Genomic DNA, 20,821 nt, shown 5'->3' with positions numbered 1-20,821 from the left:
AGTACTCCAAGTGAGGTCTCACCAGTGTTCTGTACAATGGCATGAGCACTTCCCTCTTTCTACTGCTAATACCACTCCCTATACAACCAAGCATTCTGCTAGCCTTTCCTGCTGCTCTATTACATTGTCTGCCTACCTTTAAGTCATCAGAAATAATCACCCCTAAATCCCTTTCCTCAGATGTTGAGGTTAGGACTCGATCAAATATTCTGTACTCAGCCCTTGGGTTTTTACGTCCAAGATGCATTATCTTGCACTTATCCACATTAAATGTCAGTTGCCACAACTCTGACCATTTTTCTAGTTTACCTAAATCTTTAGCCATTTGGCTTATCCCTCCTGGAACATCAACCCTGTTACATATCTTAGTATCATCCGCAAAAAGACACACGTTACCATCAAGACCTTCTACAATATCACTAATAAAAATATTAAAGAGAATGGGTCCAAGTACAGATCCCTGAGGTACCCCACTGGTGACAAGCCCAAGCTTCGAATATACTCCATTGACTACAACCCTCTGTTGCCTGTCACTCAGCCACTGCCTTACCCATTCAACAATATTGGAATCCAAACTCAAAGATTGTAGTTTATTGATAAGCCTTCTATGTGCAACAGTGTCAAAAGCCTTACTGAAATCTAGGTAAGCAATGTCTACTGCACCACCCTGATCTATAATTTTAGTTACCCAATCAAAAAAATCAATAAGATTAGTTTGGCATGATCTCCCTGAAGTAAACCCATGTTGTCAATGATCTTGAAATCCATGTGTTTTTAGATGTTCAACAATCCTATCCTTTAACATGGTTTCCATCACTTTCCCCACTACTGAAGTAAGGCTTACTGGCCTATAGTTGCCCGACTCCTCCCTATTACCTTTCTTGTGAATGGGCACAACATTCGCTAACTTCCAATCTTCTGGGACTACTCCTGTTATCAATGATTGGTTAAATAAATCAGTTAATGGTTTTGCTAGTACACCACTAAGTTCTTTTAATAGCTGTGGGTGTATTCCATCAGGTCCCATTTACTTATTTGTCTTTACCTTTGACAGTTGAAATAGAACCTCTTCCTCTGTAAACTCACGTGTAATAAATGACTCATTTATCCTTTTTCTTAACTGAGGTCCCTTTCCTTCATTTTCATCTGTAATGAAGCCATTCGGGCTCTTTCGGGCTCTTGCGCCAGAGGATATTTAACAGTACCAGCAAGTTAAAAAGGCACTGTTAACCCGATATGCTGTGACCCCAGAAACCTACCGCCGCCGCTTCCGGGAGTCCAAGAAAAAAGTTGTGGACTCCCACATGGAATGGGCTAATAGGTTACAGCGAGTGGCATCACACTGGGTACAAGGGTGCAACGCCAACACTGGAGAAGAAGTACTACAACTATTTTTATTAGAAAACTTCTTCCAAGGTGTATCTGCTGACTTACAGGATTGGGTAAGGGACAGACGACCTAACAACCTAAGTGAGGCAGCTCGGCTGGCGGACGAGTACGCCGAAACCAGGAGAGTGAGCCAAAGTACCCCAAGGCCAGCTAACAAAGTGGAACCACGTACCACAGCTGCCACCCCTCTCCCGGAGTTCCGTGCTCCCATACCACCAGGGCCAGCTCGCCCTCAAGGGCACAACAACTACCCCCGAGACTCGCCTAGAATCACCTGCCACCGGTGCAACAATCCTGGACATATCGCACGAGTCTGCCCACTGGGGTCAGCCGCTAATAATAATTGGAGGCGCACCTTACCCACCACAGAGAACAACACCACACGTACCTCTGCTGCCCACTGTATAGAGGCCGAGGTGGGCCCAGAGGAATGCTTGGGCATCTTGTATGAGGCGGATCCGATACAAGCCGCATCCCCAGATAATCGCCAGCACCATAGGCAGGAAGTACGAGTGAATGGACAAATAGCCCAAGAAATGAGAGATACGGGGGCTACCATTACCTTGATACGACGACACTTGGTAAAACCAGAGCATCTGGCCAAACACACCATTGCTGTCCGTGTCGCAGGGGGAGCTGTATTTCGTTTACCCACGGCCCGGGTGCACTTGGACTGGGGGGTCGGGTTAGGAACGACCACGGTGGGCATCATGGATAATCTACCCGCTGAAGTCGTATTGGGCAACGATATTGGCCCCCTGACTTCAGCCTACTTACCCACCACAGATGCAGCTTGCCCCGTAACCACCCGAGCCCAGAGCAGGCTTGCAGATGACTCCACAACAGGCCGGGAGACCCAGGTAAGCCAAAACACAGACACGTAGGTCACACATAAGAGAGAGACCTTTAGTTTGGGACACCCCAGAAGAGTTTGGGAGGGAAACTAGAGAGGACCCAACCCTCCAGAAATATCGGGAGGTAGCAGCCAGTGGGGGAGATGAGCAGGAAAGTTTTGTGTGGGAAAATGACAGGTTATACCAACTGACTGTAAGTAGGAAGAGAGGCTGTGCCCCTTCACAGAAGCGCCAACTAGTGGTACCCAGAAAGTACCGGTTGGAGCTTCTCCGAATTGGCCATGATATTCCCTTAGCAGGACATTTGGGGGGTAACCGCACCGCCTATCGAATCACCCAGACCTTCTTCTGGCAGGGGATTTCAAATGATGTGCAGCGCTACTGCAGTACATGCGACATATGCCAGCGGGTAGGGAAAAGGGGGGATCACCCTAAAGCTCGACTGTCACCTATGCCCGTGATCGAGGAACCGTTTAGCAGGGTGGCAGTCGACCTGGTAGGACCCCTACCTAACCCCAGTCCATCCGGTAAGAAATATATACTCACTGTGGTGGACTACGCTACCCGCTACCCGGAAGCCGTCGCTCTGACGAATATCCAGGCTGACACTGTCGCCAGTGCCCTAGTGGGGATATTCACCAGAGTGGGCTTCCCACGAGAAATACTGTCTGACAGAGGGACTCAATTTACCGCAGATCTGACCCAACAGTTATGGAAGGTCTGCGGTATTCAAAACCTCCTCAGCTCGCCATACCACCCCCAGACTAACGGTCTCTGTGAACGCTTTAATGGTACCCTGAAGCAGTTGCTAAGGACCTTTACAGCGGAATAGAGACTGGGAGCGATACCTGCCGCACCTCTTGTTTGCATACCGAGAGGTACCGCAGGAATCCACGGGGTTCTCTCCGTTCGAGCTGCTCTACGGAAGAAGAGTTCGAGGTCCCCTCAACCTCATCCGGGAGCACTGGGAAGGAGAGATGGAACACGAGGGGGTCCCCATTGTGCCATATGTTCTGGAAATGCGGGACCGCATGGAGCAGTTGGCCCGGATGGCACGGGACCATCTCTATGCGGCCCAGGGTCAACAGAAACGTTGGTACGATCGGGGCGCCCGACAGAGAACATTCCAGGTGGGACAGAAGGTTCTAGTACTTAGACCAGTAAAGGGAAATAAACTCCAGACCTCTTGGCAGGGCCCTTACAAAGTAGTAGCGCAGGTCTGCGACACTACTTATGTAATTGCCAGGAACAACGATGAGAGAATCCAGAAAACTTTTCATGTTAACCTACTAAAAGAGTACCAAGAGCGGCCAGAGGATATTGCCGCTATATGCATTCCCGCTACCGAGGACCCCGATAACCTACCCATCCCAGACCTTTTAGCACCCAGATAATCCCCTAGCTTACTGGACACGATCCAACTAGGGGAGCGACTAACCGCAGCAGAAAAGGGCCAACTTAGGCAGTTGATAATAGAAAATAAACTAACGTTCTCCCAGGAAGCAGGATACACCATGCTAGCGACCTACTATGTCGAGACCCCAGGACAAACCCCTCTTAGACAGACCCCTTACAGAATCCCTGAGGCAGTCAGGGAGGAAATGAAAAAGGAAGTGCAGTTTATGTTAAGGTTAGGAGTCATAGAGCCATCTGACAGCCCCTGGGCTTCGCCAGTAGTCCTAGTGCCCAAAAAGGACGGAGCTACTAGATTTTGTGTGGACTATAGGCGATTCAATGACCATACAGTGACAGATGCGTACCCCATGCCCAGAGTGGATGAGCTATTAGACCGCATTGCCAGGGGGAGATATCTGACCACCATTGATTTATGCAAGGGATACGGGCAGATTCCCCTGGCCAAGGAGGCTATCCCCAAGTCGGCGTTCGTCACCCCATTTGGCTTGTACCAATTTAGGGTCATGCCATTTGGGTGAAGAACGCCCCAGCTACCTTTCAACGCTTGGTAGATAAGACTCCTTGATGGCTTCCAGGACTTCGCTTGCGCGTACCTGGATGACATTGCGATCTATAGTGAAACATGGGGGGAGCACTTAAGACATGTAGAGACCGTACTGGATCAGATTCGGGCAGCGGGCCTGACTCTGAAGCCAGAAAAGTGTAACTTCGGCATGGCCGAAGTCCAGTACTTGGGACACAGGGTAGGGTGTGGGAAACAACGCCCAGAACCCGCTAATGTTGAGGCGGTAGCCAACTGGCCCACACCAAGACTCAAGTATTGGCATTTTTAGGGACGGCAGGGTACTACAGAAAGTTTGTCCCTGACTATAGCGCCATCGCCAAACCCCTGACAGACTTAACTAAAAAGAACTTGCCTAGGGTAGTCCTGTGGTCTCCAGCCTGTGAAACAGCCTTTCAAGCCTTGAAAAATGCTCTAATCCACGCACCTGTTCTATCTGCCCCCGTCCCTAACAAAAGATTTGTCGTTCGTACAGATGCATCCATGTATGGACTGGTGGCAGTTCTGAGCCAGATCGGAGAGGATGGGGGAGAACACCCTGTCACGTATCTCAGCAGAAAACTGTTACCCAGAGAAGTGAGTTACGCGGCAGTGGAAAAAGAATGTTTAGCCCTAGTCTGGGCCCTAAAGAAACTTACACCATACTTGTATGGGCAGGAATTTACTTTGATTACAGACCATAATCCCCTGGTATGGCTGAACCGAGTAGCTGGAGACAATGGACGCTTACTGAGATGGAGTCTAGCGCTACAGCCATATAATTTTTCCATTCAGTATCGCCCTGGCCGGTTCAATGGAAACGCAGACGGACTGTCCAGGCAAACGGAACTTTTACCGTAGCAGCAGACCGGACAGCCCCAAGTTGACCCGAAAAGGATCAATCCGGGTCTGCCGGAGTGTTCCACAAAAGGGGAGCAGTGTAACAGATCCTTACACGTTCCTGATGTCTGTTGAAATAATCAAGGGAATTACAGTTTATATCCTCTATTCGTTCCATTTCCTCCGTTCGTATGGTTTGCATGAATCCACTGTGTAAAGTATAAGTGGCCGCCATTTCGGGACTTTACACGTGTTCGCGGTCATCTTGCGCACGAACAGCGGTGTTTGCCAGCCATCGTCTGGAACTAAAATCGGCTACGCTACCAGGCGAACACCGCTGAGACCTCCATAACACCGGGGATTCGTGCCACAACTACCGAACGCCCTGCTGTTCGGTAGAAAGACTTAACAAGCTAGCACCCTAAATTTGGGGGGGGCCCTAAATTTAGAATAAGGGGTGGGGACCAATTGACCTCCACCCCCCCCCTGGCCCACACCCCTGCACAGTGGGTGGGGCCCTAAATAAAAATTTAACCCCCTATCACTTCCCTACCCCCAAAAAATAACCCCTACCTACACCCCTCATCCTAAAAATAATGAGGGGGGACCATAAGCTAGATACCTGTAAAAAATAAAAAAAATAAAAAACTTACCCATTGATGTCTTCTTTCTTCTAAAATCTTCTTTTTTCAGCCCAAAAAAAGGCCAATTAAAAATCCATAATAACCGACGCACTTTAAAAAAAAAATAATAATAAAACAAGCGGGAAAAAAAATCCATCTTCACCTGGAGAGCTTCGCGCAGACTGAGCTCTGCAGGGCGAGGGAAAGGGTTATAAAGCCTTGCCCCGCCCTGCAATTAGGCTCAGAGCACTCTGATTGGTGGGTTTAAGCCATCCAATCAGAGTGCTCTGACAGGTAAGTCTCTACATTTACCTGTCACGGAACTCTGATTGGTTAGCTTGAAATCCACCAATCAGAGTGCTCTGTGTCATTTTACACCGTGTGGGAAAGTTCTTTGGAATTTTCCCACGCTGTGTAATTAAACTCATAACAACACTCTGGTGGATTTAAAGTAACCAATCAGAGAGTTATGAGTCAAATTACACAGCGTGGGAAAATTCCAAAGAACTTTCCCACGCTGTGCAAAATGACACAGAGCACTCTGATTGGTGGATTTCAAGCTAACCAATCAGAGTGCCGTGACAGGTAAATGTAGAGACTTACCTGTCAGTCTCTTCATTTACCTATCAAAGCACTCTGATTGGATGGCTTAAACCCACCAATCAGAGTGCTCTGAGCCTAATTGCAGGGCGGGGCAAGGCTTTATAAGCCTTTCCCCACCCTGCAGAGCTCAGACTGCGCGGAGCCCTCCAGGTGAAGATGGATTTTTTTTTGCGCTCGTTTTTTTGGGGGGTTTGTTTTTGATGTGCGTCGGTTATTATGGATTTTTATTTGGCCTTTTTTGGGGGCTGAAAAAAGAAGATTTTAGAAGAAAGAAGACATCAAATGGAAAGTTTTTGTTTTTTGTTTTTACAGGTTTCAAGCTTATGCCCCCCCCTCATTTTTAGGATGAGGGGGGTAGGTAGGGGTTATTGTTTGGGGGGAGAGGGGTGACAGGGGGGTACATTTTTATTTAGGGCCCCCACACACTGCGCAGGGGTGAGGGCCGGGGGGGAAGGACAATAGGTCCCCCCACCCCTTATTCTAAATTTAGAGCCCCCACCCACCGCACAGGGGAGGGGGCCGAGGGTGGAGGACAGTAGATCCCCCCCCTTAATCTTATTTAGGGGGGAGGACAGTGTAGCGTTACTTACCTTTTCCAGGGGCCGGCCGCGGTCCTCTCTTCAAGCCGCGCGCGGTCCTGCGGCTCATCCGACGGCTGCAACAGGAAGGCGGGCAGTGACCGTGAGAAGCGGTCACATGTTCCGCCTGAATCTAAGAGCGCGCCGCGGGTCTCGGGCGCGCTCTTAAAGAAACAGTGGGAGCCTAAATTGGCAAAAGGCTCCCATTGGCCCCTGTCATGCCACACTCCCCATACACTTACCTTTTGGGGGTGTGGATATGACAGGAGCCAATCACATTAACTTAGAAGGTACTTATACTAACCTCTTTCCCTTAGTCCTTGCCCTATCGTGGTTTCTGTTCCAGTTCCCTTTAGCGCATGTTGTGTTCAGTTGTGTTTCTTCGTATTGACCTTTGCTTTGTTTCTGACTATGTTATCTCTTTATCCTTATCTGTTCTGTTTCCCGGCTTGCTGTTTACTGTGTACCAGACCCCGGCTAGTCCTAGTTTACGCTGTCTCTTTGTGCCCTTGACCTCGGATCGTTCCTGACTCTGTACTTCTCCTATTACGTCGAGTCCGGCCACTCTAAGGTCCGGTAGACGTATCTTTCCTCTGTGCTGTCTTCTGTTGAGTTGAATCCTGCGAGTTGGGGTATATTTTCATTACAGACAGTAGGTCACCCTCCCCCCTCATTCTTATTTAGGGCCCCCACCCACCGCTCAGTGGTGGGGGCCGGGGGGGGGGGAGGACAGTAGGTCCCCCCAATTGTAATTTAGGGCCTCCACCCGCCGCTCATGGGTGGGGGCAGGAGGGAGGACAATAGGTCCCAACCCCCTTATTTTACTTTGGGGCCCCCACCCGCCTGCAAAAGATTTACTTGATATGTTACACGGTTCAGATTCCAAGTCACATATTGCTTCCCATTATATTCTATGGGCATTCCATTGTATCATTTAACTGTCATTCCATATAAAAGAGTTATAATCCCAGTTACTTTTAGTTTTATAATCTACTGCTGTAGATTAGTCATTCACCATTGTCATTCTATAGAAAACAATGATAATCCTACTTAATCTCAACTTCAAAAATTGCCACTGAACTCGTAGAGTAAGCCTGCAAAAGATTTACTTGATATGTTTCACGGTTCAGATTCCAAGTCCCATATTGCTTCCCCTTATAGTCTATGGGCATTACATTGTATCATTTAACTGTCATTCCATAGAAAAGAGCTATAATCCCAGTTACTTTTAATTTTATAATCTACTGCTGTACTTGGGGAACACCTGTGCTAAAGATGAATTTGCTACATAACACAGATTTACCTGTGAATGAGTTTATGTGTTGCCTTCCATTATAGTCTATGGGCATTCTCTTTAGTCATTCACCATTGTCATTCTATAGAAAACAATGATAATCCCATTTAAACTCAATTTCAAAAATTACCACTGAACTCATAGAGTAACCTGCAAAAGATTTACTTGATATGTTTCACGGTTCAGATTTAGTGATGTACTGAACTGTTCGCCGGCGAATAGTTCCTGGCAAACATAGCGTGTACGCGTTCGCCACGGCGGGCGGACACATGCGCGGTTCGATCCGCCCCTTATTCATCATCATTGAGCAAACTTTGACCCTGTGCCTCACGGTCAGCAGACACATTCCAGCAAATCAGCAGCAGACCCTCCCTTCCACACCCTCCCACCTCCCTCCCAGCATCCATTTTCGATTCATTCTGAAGCTGCATGCTTAGTGAGAGGAGGGAAAGGGTAGCTGCTGCTGATTAGATAGCTAGGCTAGGGTATTCAGTGTCCACTACAATCCTGAAGGACTCATCTGATCTCTGCTGTAAGAACAGCACCCCAAAAAGCCCTCTTTAGGGCTAGAACATCAGTCTGCTTTTTTCCTGTGTAATCTAATTGCAGTTGCCTGCCTGCCAGCTTCTGTGTCAGGCTCAGTGGATACTGTGCCCATTTGCCCAGTGCCACCACTCATATCTGGTGTCACAATAGCTTAAGCTTGCATTTAAAACCAAAAAAAGTTTTTCACTGTAATAGATTGAAGAGCAGTTAGTTGTCTGCCAGCTTCTGTGTCAGGCTCAGTGGATACTGTGCCCATTTGCCCAGTGCCACCACTCATATCTGGTGTGACTATAGCGTGCCTTTAAAAACAAAAAAAGGGTTTCACTGTAAGCTAATAGCAGTTAGTTGTCTGCAAGCGTCTGGGTGTCAGGCCTTCAGCGTGTGCTCTGCCAACCTCCGCAAGTGTTATTTGCCACTCATATCTGGTGTCTCTATAGCGTGCATTTAAAACCAAAAAAACTTTTTTCACTGTAATAGATTGAAGAGCAGTTACTTGTCTTCAAGCGGGTGTGTCAGGCCTACAGCCTGTGCTCTGCAGACCTGTGCCAGTGCACATTGCCACTCATATCTGGTGTCTCTATAGCGTGCTTTTACAAAGAAAAAAAGGTTTCCAGTGTAAGCTAATAGCAGTCAGTGTCCTTAAAGCGTGTGTATCAGGCCTACAGCGTGTGCTCTGCAGAACTATGCATTGCCACTCATATCTGGTCTCACAGTAGCTTTCACGCATAGTACCACTAATCCCCAAAAAATGACAGGCAGAGGCAGGCCACCCCGCAGGGGCCCATCGTGGTCGTGGTGCTGTGATTCCCTTTTGCCCTAGAATAATGCCCAGTTTTCAGAGGCCACGTACCCTGAACTTGTATGTTCTTAGGACATAGTTGACTGGCTAACACAGGACACCCAATCTTCTACAGCCTCCGCTCGGAACCTTGACGCACCATCCTCCTCCAGCTTAGCTTCAGGCACCTCTCAAGATACCACTCACCCGCCTGCCGCCACCACCAAAACTAGGACCACAGCCGCTTTACTTGGTATGTCAGAGGAGTTATTCACACACCCGTTTGAAGAAATGAGTGATGCGCAACCATTATTGCCAGAGGATGTAGATAACAGGGATATGTCTCAGGCAGGCAGCATTACACACATGGACGTACGGTGTGATGATGATGTTGTACCCGCTGCTGCTTCCTTTGCTGAGTTGTCAGATACAAGTGAAGCCGTTGATGACGATGCGTCCATGGATGTCACGTGGGTGCCCGCTCGGCTAGAAGAAGAACAGGGCGAAAGTTCAGATGGGGAGACAGAGAGGAGGAGGAGGAGACGAGTTGGAAGCAGGGGGAGGTCGTCGCAAGGAGCTAGTGGCACAGTCAGACAGCATGGATCGGCACCCGGGGTCAGCCCGACAGCACGCCAATCAACGCATGCTGTGTCCACCACCAAAATGCCGTCATTGCAGAGCTCAGCAGTGTGGAATTTTTTTGGTGTGTCTGCCTCTGACAACAGCGATAACATTTGCAACCTGTGCCAAAAGAAACGGAGTCGTGGGAAGTCCAACACCCACCTAGGTACAACCGCTTTGCGTAGGCACATGATCTCACATCACAAACGCCTATGGGATCAACACATGAGTACAAGCAGCACGCCTACTCTAAGCCGCCATCCTCCTCCTGGTCCAGCATCTTCAGCCACGTCAACCACTGCCGTCCTCCTTGCCCCCTCTCAACCATCCGCCACTCCGTCTCGCGCCTTGAGCAGTTCCCGCTCATCTGCCCACAGTCATGTGTCTGTCAAGGACATGTTTGAGCGTAAGAAGCCAATGTCACAAAGTCACCCCCTTGCCCAGCGTCTGACAGCTGGCTTGTCCGAACTATTAGCCCGCCAGCTTTTACCATACAAGCTGGTGGAGTCTGAGGCGTTCAAAAAATTTGTAGCTATTGGGACACCGCAGTGGAAGGTACCCGGACGAAATTTCTTTTCACAAAAGGCAATCCCCAACCTGTACTCGATTGTGCAAAAGGAAGTAATGGCATGTCTGGCACACAGTGTTGGGGCAAGGGTCCATCTGACCACTGATACCTGGTCTGCAAAGCATGGTCAGGGCAGGTATATCACCGACACTGCGCATTGGGTAAACCTGCTAACGGCTGACAAGCATGGAATGCGTGGCTCTGCAGAGGAGTTGGTGACACCGCCACGACTTGCAGGCAGTCCTGCTGCCACCTCCTCTACTCCTCCTACTCCATCCTCTTCCATAACCTCCTCGGCTGAGTCCTCTTCTGCTGCTGCGTTTTGCTCCACATCAACGGCAGTGTCACGCCGTCTTGGGTTTGACTTGATTGAAAGCAGAGAGTCACACCGGACAAGCACTCCTGTCCGCCCTGAACGCACAGGTGGAAAAGTGGCTGACTCCGCACCAACCGGAGATCGGCAAAGTGGTTTGTGACAACGGAACAAATTTGTTAGCGGCATTGAAGTTGGGCAAGTTGACACATGTGCCGTGCATGGCACATGTGTGTAATCTGATCGTACAACGCTTTGTGCATAAGTACACAGGCTTACAGGACGTCCTGAAGCAGGCCAGGAAGGTGTGTGGCCATTTCAGGCGTTCCTACACGGCCATGGCTCACTTTGCCGATATCCAGCGGCGAAACAACATGCCAGTGAGGCGCTTGATTTGCGACAGCCCGACACGTTGGAATTCAACACTCCTAATGTTCGACCGCCTGCGCCAACAAGAAAAAGCCGTTAATGAATATTTGTATGACCGGGGTGCTAGGACAGCCTCTGGGGATCTGGGAATTTTTTTGCCACGTTACTGGACGCTCATGCGCAATGCCTGTAGGCTCATGCGTCCTTTAGAGGAGGTGACAAACCTAGTCAGTCGCACCGAAGGCACCATCAGCGACATCATACCATTTGTTTTCTTCCTGGAGCGTGCCCTGCGAAGAGTGCTGGATCAGGTCGTAGATGAGCGTGAAGAGGAAGAGGAAGAGTTGTGCTCACCATCACCACCAGAAACAGCCTCATCAGCATCGCTTGCTGGACCTGCGGCAACACTGGAAGAGGATTGTGAGGAAGAGGAGTCAGAGGAGGAATGTGGCTTTGAGGAGGAGGAGGAAGACCAACCACAACAGGCATCCCAGGGTGCTCGTTGTCACCTATCTGGTACCCGTGGTGTTGTACGTGGCTGGGGGGGGAAGAACATACCTTCATTGACGTCAGTGAGGAGGAGGAACGGGAAATGAGTAGCTCGGCATCCAACCTTGTGCAAATGGGGTCTTTCATGCTGTCCTGCCTGTTGAGGGACCCTCGTATAAAAAGGCTGAAGGAGAACGACCTGTACTGGGTGTCCACGCTACTAGACCCCTGGAATAAGCAGAAAGTGGCGGAAATGTTACCGAATTACAACAAGTCGGAAAGGATGCAGCATTTGCAAAATAAATTAAAAAGTATGCTTTACACAGCGTATAAGGGTGATGTCACATACAACGGGAATCTAACAGGGGGAGAGGTGGAAGTCATCCTCCTCCTCCCACGACCACGCCGGCAAGGACAGGACGCTTTAAAGACGTGTTGTTGATGGAGGACATGCGGACCTTTTTAAGTGCTACGCATCGCCACAGCCCTTCGGGATCCACCCTCAGAGAGCGACTCGACCGACAGGTAGCAGACTACCTCGCCTTAACTGCAGATATCGACACTCTGAGGAGCGATGAACCCCTTGACTACTGGGTGTGCAGGCTTGACCTGTGGCCTGAGCTATCCCAATTTGCGATACAACTTCTGGCCTGCCCCGCTTCAAGTGTCCTGTCAGAAAGGACCTTCAGTGCAGCAGGATGTATTGTCACTGAGAAGAGAAGTCGCCTAGGTCAAAAAAGTCTAGATTACCTCACCTTTATTAAGATGAATGAGGGATGGATCCCGAAGGGACTGACACTGGGCGATACATTCGATTAAAAAAGGCCTGATGAGATGAGCTGCCTTGGGCTAAAAATGGTCCACACATTGCTGTATTTTAGCTCTGAATGCCGGTTGACTTGCGTGACTTATCCGCCACCAAATAGGGTTCAAGCTGCCATGTTTTAGGGCACTTTCTGCCTGTGAAACAAACATCAATTTTTCTGGCCGCTGCAACAGCAGCGGCTGCAACAATACCAAATTTTTCAGGCATGTGTACATGCCTAATTTTTAGACCCTCTGGTGCTGCACTGTGGCTTCAAAAAACAAACCAAAAAAAAGGCACATAGTGACCCCATGTAGGGGGAACAGTCCCTATTCTGCCCTGTGTCAGTGTGTATCATGGTCTCTGAGGACGAATACTAAACACACCACTCCTATCTGGTGGCACATTAGATTGCCCGCGCAGTGACCCAAATTTGAAGTAAGAGGACCGACCAAGCATCTTCTTCCATCTCCCTGTTCAGAAATCGCTGCCATATCCATACAAGTTGTACATAATGTCCAGAATAGTTTTCCAGGGACAAATGTTGTAGCCTGTTGAAAGAGGTGACCTTGCTCGGGTCCCAGGTGTGCGGTTCCTAAAATCGCTGCCATATACATGTCCACTGATAGGAGACGCAACAGGTATTAAACTGATAAGAATAGTACACCACTCCTATCAGTAGGTCCCCCCATTGGGATTTATGGCCCCCACCCACCGTGCAGGGGTGGGGGTCGGGGGGGGGGGTCGGGAGGACAGTAGGTCCCCCCCCAGTGTGTATCAGGGTCCCTGAGGACTGGTGTCAATCCATACCTGCCAAGTGACCCTATGTAAGGGGAACAGTCCCTATTCTGCTCTGTGTCCGTGTGCATCATGGGCTCTGAGGACAGGTGTCAATCCATATGTCAAGGTGTCAATATGTCATATGTCAGGTGTCAATCCATATTCATTACGATTTAGGAATGTTAGGTGATTTCTGCCCTTAATGGATTAAAACCAGACACTGCATCAACTGTGTAATTTTCCATGGGAGTTTTGCCATGGATCCCCCTCCGGCATGCCACAGTCCAGGTGTTAGTCCCCTTGAAACAACTTTTCCATCACTTTTGTGGCCAGAAAGAGTCCCTGTGGGTTTTAAAATTCGCCTGCCCATTAAAGTCAATGGCGGTTCGCCGGTTCGCAAACGTTTGCGGAAGTTCCCATTCGCGAACCGAAAATTTCGGGTTCGCGACATCACTATTCAGATTCCAAGTCACATATTGCTTCCCATTATAGTCTATGGGCATTCCCTTGTATTATTTACCTGTCATTCCATAGAAAAGAGCTATAATCCCAGTTACTTTTAATTTTATAATCTACTGCTGTACTTGGGGAACACCTGTGCTAAAGATGAATTTACACAAGTCACATATTGCTTCCCATTATATTCTATGGGCATTCCATTGTATCATTTAACTGTCATTCCATATAAAAGAGTTATAATCCCAGTTACTTTTAGTTTTATAATCTACTGCTGTAGATTAGTCATTCACCATTGTCATTCTATAGAAAACAATGATAATCCCATTTAAACTCAATTTCAAAAATTACCACTGAACTCGTAGAGTAACCTGCAAAAGATTTACTTGATATGTTTCACGGTTCAGATTCCAAGTCACATATTGCTTCCCATTATAGTCTATGGGCATTCCATAGAAAAGAGCTACAATCCCAGTTACTTTTAATTTAATAATCACCTGTGGTAAAGCATAATTTGCGATGTAACACAGATTTGCCTGTAATGGAGTTTATATTTTACTTCCCATTTTATTCTGCGGGCATTCTCTTTAGTCATTCACCATTGTCATTCCATAGAAAACATTAATAATCCCACCTAATCTCAATTTAAAAAAATGACATTGAATCTGGAGAGTATTGTAGCAAAAGTTTTTTTTCATATGTCTAATAGTTACATCTCTAATTGAAATATTTTGTTTCCGTTATTCTCTATGGGCATTCCTTTTACTTCCATTATTCTCTATGGGCATTCCACTGCCTTGTTAAAGTCTATGGGCATTCCAATCTGTCATTCCTTTTAGTATGTCCCTGTCCATCGTGACTGATGCATAATTTTACAAGCAGTTCTAAACAATGATGCAGTTTTATCAGTTTAACACAAACATACACTAAGCACTACAAAAAAAAGTAGACAATATGTAAAATTAAATGCTTGTAAATTTTAAGGAAGCAAACAATAAAAAGAAAACTTTTATGCATACATAATTTATTTTTACGCAGGTCAGTGGCACAATAATTCGTGGGTGCTGTTTAGTGCATTCACACACTAAGCCCTGGGAACCTATAGACCCTTGTAGTCTTATATAGAACACTGATAGACACATACTTGCACCTAAAAGAGAGCTTTTACACTAAATGAGTCTTTATTACCCCGCCTGAAACAATTTACACTGACATATATCACAATGCTCCAGTAACACTGTACAATAACGATATAAACATAGCATCTAAAGCAACAATTACCTTACTACAGCAAAGCTAGCATGCAGGCTCCTTCCTGTTATACCCACTCACTGGTTTGGTACCCGCCCAATGGGCTCTCTAAGAGGCGATTATTGACATTGCATTTCACCAATCAAAGCTACGTGGTGGAACACGAATTCTAACCAATAGGAGAAAGAATCTAAAAGACGCGGCCGCACCGGAAGTTACGTTGGGACGGGGGTGTGCGCCAGCTAGGTAGGGATTTTTCACGGGGTAGGGGAAATTAACGCCGCAGTGCGCACGCGCGGCTCAGTACTCCCGTCGGAGGTACAGCGCGCGTGCGCAGTAGTGGCCAGGGTGCACTCCACACACCGCGCATGCGCAGTATAGGGGTAGGGAAATTTGATGGCTATTAGCCCTGTGAAATCTCCCTACCCCTATACTGCGCATGCGCGGACTCTGAACATTAGATTAAAGCCTCTCCCTGCTCTCAACACTCTCAGCCATCCAAGGGGAGGGTAAAGTATGGTGGGGGTTTCTGTGAACTATATGGGGGGTCTGCGCAGTATGATGGGGGGGGCTGCGTAGTATAATCAGAGGGCTGTGCAGTATGATGGGGGGGCTGCGTAGTATAATCAGGGGGCTGCGCAGTATGATGGGGGGCTGCGCAGTATGATGGGGGGCTGCGCAGTATAATCAGGGGGCTGCGCAGTGTGATGGGGGGCTGCGCAGTATAATCAGGGGCCTGCGCAGTATAATCAGGGGGCTGCGCAGTATAATGGGGGGGCTGCGCAGTATAATGAGGGGGCTGCGCAGTATAATGAGGGGGCTACGCAGTATGATGGGGGCTGCGCAGTATAATCAGGGGGCTGCGCAGTATGATGGGGTCTGTGCAGTATAATCGGGGGCTGCGCAGTATGATGGGGGGCTGCGCTGTATATTGTGGGGGTCTGCGCAGTATATGGGGGGCTGTCTGCGCAGTATATGGGGGGCTGCTCAGTATATTGTGGGGGGTCTGCGCTGTATATGGGGGGTCTGTGCAGTATATGGGGGGCTGCCTGTGCAGTATATTGGGTGGGTCTGCACAGTATATGGGGGGGGCTGCGCAGTATATTGGGGTGGCCTGTGTGTTAGATGTGGGGGGCAGTGTGTTAGATGGAGGGGCTGTTCGTTACATGTGGGGGGGGGGCAGTGTATTATATTTGTGGGCTGTGCGTTAGATGTGTACATCCCTATTTTCACAGAAAAATATTTATTTCCTAGATATCATATGCCATGGCCTACTTTTTGCTACGAAACCGCAGCCATCTAGTCATTCGCCAGAGAAGGATGGGAAACTGCACCCCAGCGAGAGGGACTGCCCCACATCTGCAACCAAATCCGTCGGTCACCGAATTCAGTAATCTCTGTCTCTTTGTCCCTTCTGTATGTATGGTACTCCCAATTCTTATATTTAATCCGGTGTGTCTCCCACAATCTTTGTGTCTGTCTGCTGTATGTATGTGGCACGCAAGTCTGCATGCACTGTGCCTGTTATGCCAGTCACTCTAACCTGTTTATTTATGTTTGTTTGTGTCACAGCTCTGACAAGCATTCTCCTATGGGACACGAAGTACATGAAGAGGAATGAAGAAGCCCATGTTTGATGCTCGTCTCCAGGTTGGAGAATTTAATTTATAAGTAATGAAGTGGCATCTGACACGTGACAAGCTGCTCCTGTTTGCACAGCAACTTCAACATTGTGTTCTGTGATCACGGCATAGTTCAGAGGTAGGTAACCTTAGTCAGTCCAGATGCTGTGAATTACATCTCCCATAATGCTGGCAAAGCATTATGGGAGGTGTAGTCCAAAACATCTGGAATACCGAATGCGTTTGAATGAAAAGTAAGGTGTGTGTGAATGGTCAGTAACAAGGGTTGAAGCCTTGACGTGGCGTTACTGCTCACATGTGTATTCATGTGCCAATTCAACCAATGTGAGTCACTAATACTTATGAGGTAACCATAAATACCGTGACTATGGAGAATTAAACGCCTGTATCACCTAAACACTGCTTATACTGTGACCGTATCTCCTAAACACTGCTCACACTGTGACCGTATCTCCTAAACACTGCTCACACTGTGACCGTCTCTCCTAAACACTGCTTACACTGGGACTGTATCATAAAAACTGCTTATACTTATCGGGATCCATCAAAGGTGAAGTCTAGGGTTATATACTCCATGCCACTTTAATCAGGGGGGGTAATAAAGTTTTCCAGATATAGTGCCCCAGTTTGGTCAAGTTTAAATCATTATATATACTGTTTTCTCAATTCCAGATCAAGTTTCTGTTTGATGTGGGAGGCAGCTTAAAGCATTATACACTAAGTGCATTTTCTGTATTTTAGATCTGGTGTCCCAGTACGGGATAGAGACCATCGTTCTGTTTAACAAGAGGATAGTTGTGCATCATCTATGACTGGCGGCTCAGCAGGAATTCAACAAGTTCTTGAGATGGAAACCTCTGTTGCATTAGACCCAATTCTGATATTATGACCGAACCCTAAAGCACTTAATATTTTTATGATATTTTATTTATGTATTTTGAATGTTGTGCAAAGACCCCAGATGGTCACTGTTCCACTTGTATTCCAGTGGCCATGAAGGGCAGGTGAAGGTAGTTTTTATTTGACTTAAAATGTCCTTTGTATGCATCTTCTTTCTCAAGGTCCTCTTCAGCTCCTGGAGCGTTAATCTGCCAGAAGTCAACGGAAGCGCTCTACTCAAGTGTATGCATTAGCTCTGTCTTTTGTCAAAAGTAGAAAAAATACTTAAGATAAAGTTGTTCCTGTTTGCTCTTAATTTGTGGGCGTCGCAGGGATGCTTTAAGTCAAAATTGAAAGCGCTCTATCATTCTTTCTATTCTATGCCTCTAATCCTCAACATGGAAATTGTAGTTTGTAATAATAGAAAATATGTAGATTGTAATATGCGTTCTGGTTACGTTCTGGTGAGTTTTAACTTAATTTTTTATTTTTACAGCTCCCGAGGGAAGGAGCAAACCGCCTTGAGGAGTCTCTGCATAAGAGACTATTGGATACAGAAGGCTGTACTAAAGGAAGATCTCATCACAGCATCATCCAAGTCCTAGTCAGGAGTATATGAGGCATCTTAAGAGTAAAGAGCGGCTAACAATATCTGATAATAGGCCACGTGCAATTATTATGTATATTTTTTCACTATTTTGTTACATTACAAATGAACAAATATTGTTAGACTTTTTGTTTAATGCTGTTCCCTGCAAAAAAATAATATTAAAACTCCAAACAATTTTGAAATGTGTATCTGTAATCAACGTTAACCTGCTAATTACTGTGGGACAATGGAGAGCAACCCCAAACTGGTACTCTATCAAACAATCCAGGACTGTTCGGAAATATGGCTTTGTATCAAACTATGATAATTTATGGTGCACATAGGTCCTCTTGTCACTGTGCCTATGGAAAGTTTTGCTTATAACAGTGATGACTTTCAAAATATAGCAATAAGCAGAGTAAGAAGTTGCTCTTTAAAGGGACACTATAGGCACCAAGACCACTTCATCTCGCTGAAGTGGTTTGGGTGCAGTGCCTATGTCCCCTTAACCCTGAAATGTGAAATATTGAAGTTTCTGAGGAACTGCAATAATTACCTTGAAAGGTTATCTCATCCTCTATTGGCTGTTTACCAGACAGGCACTAGAGGCGCTTCAGGTCCTTAGCGGAGACCAACTACGTGAAATGACACTGGACATCCTCACGCTTTGCATGAGGACAACCAGTGTCTTTAAAAACGCTATAGAAAAGCCTTGAGTTAATGCTTTCCGATGTGGAAGCCCAAATGTGTGCGCAGGAGGGACCTGATGTTGGCGGAGCCTGACCTAACAATCAGGTAACTGACAAAAAGGGTGAAGAGGGTGTTAGAAATACAGTTTGATATTCCTAGCACCATAGGTTTCCTTTAAAACAAAGAGTCTTTACCCCATTTCTAAATTTATATAGGTTCCCAAAACATCTATAACGCCAAAAAGGCACTCCAATCTGTGTTCAACAATAGAACCTGAGGACCTACGGTCACAGTGTAAGCAGTGTATAGGCGATACGGTCACAGTAGGAGCAGTGTTTAGGAGATACGGTCACAGTATGAGCAGTGTTTAGATGGTGCGGTCACAGTGTAAGCAGTGTATAGGCGATACGGTCACAGTATTAGTCAATGTTTATGTGATACGGTCACAGTATAAGTCAATGTTTATGTGATACGGTCACAGTGTGAGCAATGTTTAGGTGATACAGGCGTTTAATCAGGGGCGTATTAGCCGCGAGGCAAACAAGGCATTTGCCTTGGGCGGCATTTTCCAGGGGGCGTCAAAAAACGCCGCCCCCAAATGCCCAGGGCAAATGTCTTGTTAGCCTTGCGGCTAACAGACATGCTGGGCTGGTTGCTGGGCAGGCAGGCGGGCGGGCGGCCGGCGAGGGAGCTCTTCCCCTGAGCTCTCTGCTCAGCTCCCTCGTGCGCCGCCTGCAGAGTGAGACTGGGAGCCGGAATATGATGTCATATTCCGGCTCCGCCTCCCAGCCTCACTCTGCGGGCGGCGCGCGAGGGAGCTGAGCAGAGAGCTCAGGGGAAGAGCTCCCTCGCCGGCCACCCAGCCTGCCCGCCAGTGCCGCCCTGCAGCCACTGGACCACCAGGGAATGGGAGAACCCCCCCACCCCCAGCATTCCCAAAGGTAAGGAGGCTGGGGGGGGAAGTAAATAAAAAAAAGGGTTAATGTGTGTGTGTGTGTCTGATAGTGTGTGTGTGTGTGTGTGTGTCTGACTGTGTGTCCGACTGTGTGTGTCTGTTAGTGTGTGTGTGTGTGTGTCCGACTGTGTGTGTCTGTTAGTGTGTGTGTGTGTGTGTCTGACTGTGTGTGTGTGTGTGTCTGTTACTGTGTGTGTTAGTGTGTGTGTGTCTGTTAGTGTGTGTGTGTCTGTTAGTGTGTGTTTCTGACTGTGTGTCCGACAGTGTGTGTCTGTTAGTGTGTGTGTGTCTCACTGTGTGTGTGTGTCCGACTGTGTGTGTTTGTTAGTGTGTGTGTGTGTCCGACTGTGTGTGTCTGACTGTGTGTGTCTGTTAGCTAGTGTATGCGTATCTGTCAGTGAATGTGTGTGTATTTAGAAGGCGGGGGAAGGGTTGGGTGGGGGTGACGCGCGCGCGGGGGGGGGTGTCTGAGTTTTGTCCTGCCTAGGGCAGCACAAAACCAAGATACACCACTGCGTTTAATTCTCCATAGTCACGGTATTTATGGTTACCTCATAAGTATTAGTGACTCACATTGGTTGAATTGGCACATGGATACACATGTGAGCAGTAACGCCACGTCAAGGCTTCAACCCTTGTTACTGACCATTCACACACACCATACTTTTCATTCATACGCATTCGGTATTCCAGATGTTTTAGACTACACCTCCCATAATGCTTTGCCAGCATTATGGGAGATGTAATTCACAGCATCTGGACTGCCCAAGGTTACCTACCTCTGAACTAGGCCGTGATCACAGTACACAATGTTGAAGTTGCTGTGCAAACAGGAGCAGCTTGTCATGTGTCAGATGCCACTTCATTACTTATAAATTAAATTCTCCAACCTGGAGACGAGCATCAAACATGGGCTTCTTCATTCCTCTTCATGTACTTCGTGTCCCATAG

General features: G+C 47.6%; 1 protein-coding gene across 3 annotated transcripts in view; it reads right to left on the bottom strand.

Annotated features, from left to right (window-relative positions):
* Positions 1-15,207, bottom strand: part of GTF3C3 (general transcription factor IIIC subunit 3) — a 189,507-nt gene extending 174,300 nt beyond the window's left edge. For all 3 annotated transcript variants that reach the window (XM_063430190.1, XM_063430191.1, XM_063430193.1), the window contains exon 1: positions 15,145-15,207. The gene's annotated coding sequence lies outside the window, so the exon portion shown is untranslated. The remainder of the gene's footprint in view (positions 1-15,144) is intronic.
* Positions 15,208-20,821: the final 5,614 nt, after the last annotated feature.

Source organism: Pelobates fuscus, chromosome 8 (genome assembly GCF_036172605.1).
Source record: "Pelobates fuscus isolate aPelFus1 chromosome 8, aPelFus1.pri, whole genome shotgun sequence".
Classification (NCBI taxonomy): domain Eukaryota; kingdom Metazoa; phylum Chordata; class Amphibia; order Anura; family Pelobatidae; genus Pelobates; species Pelobates fuscus.
This window is presented reverse-complemented; position numbering and strand designations above follow the sequence as displayed.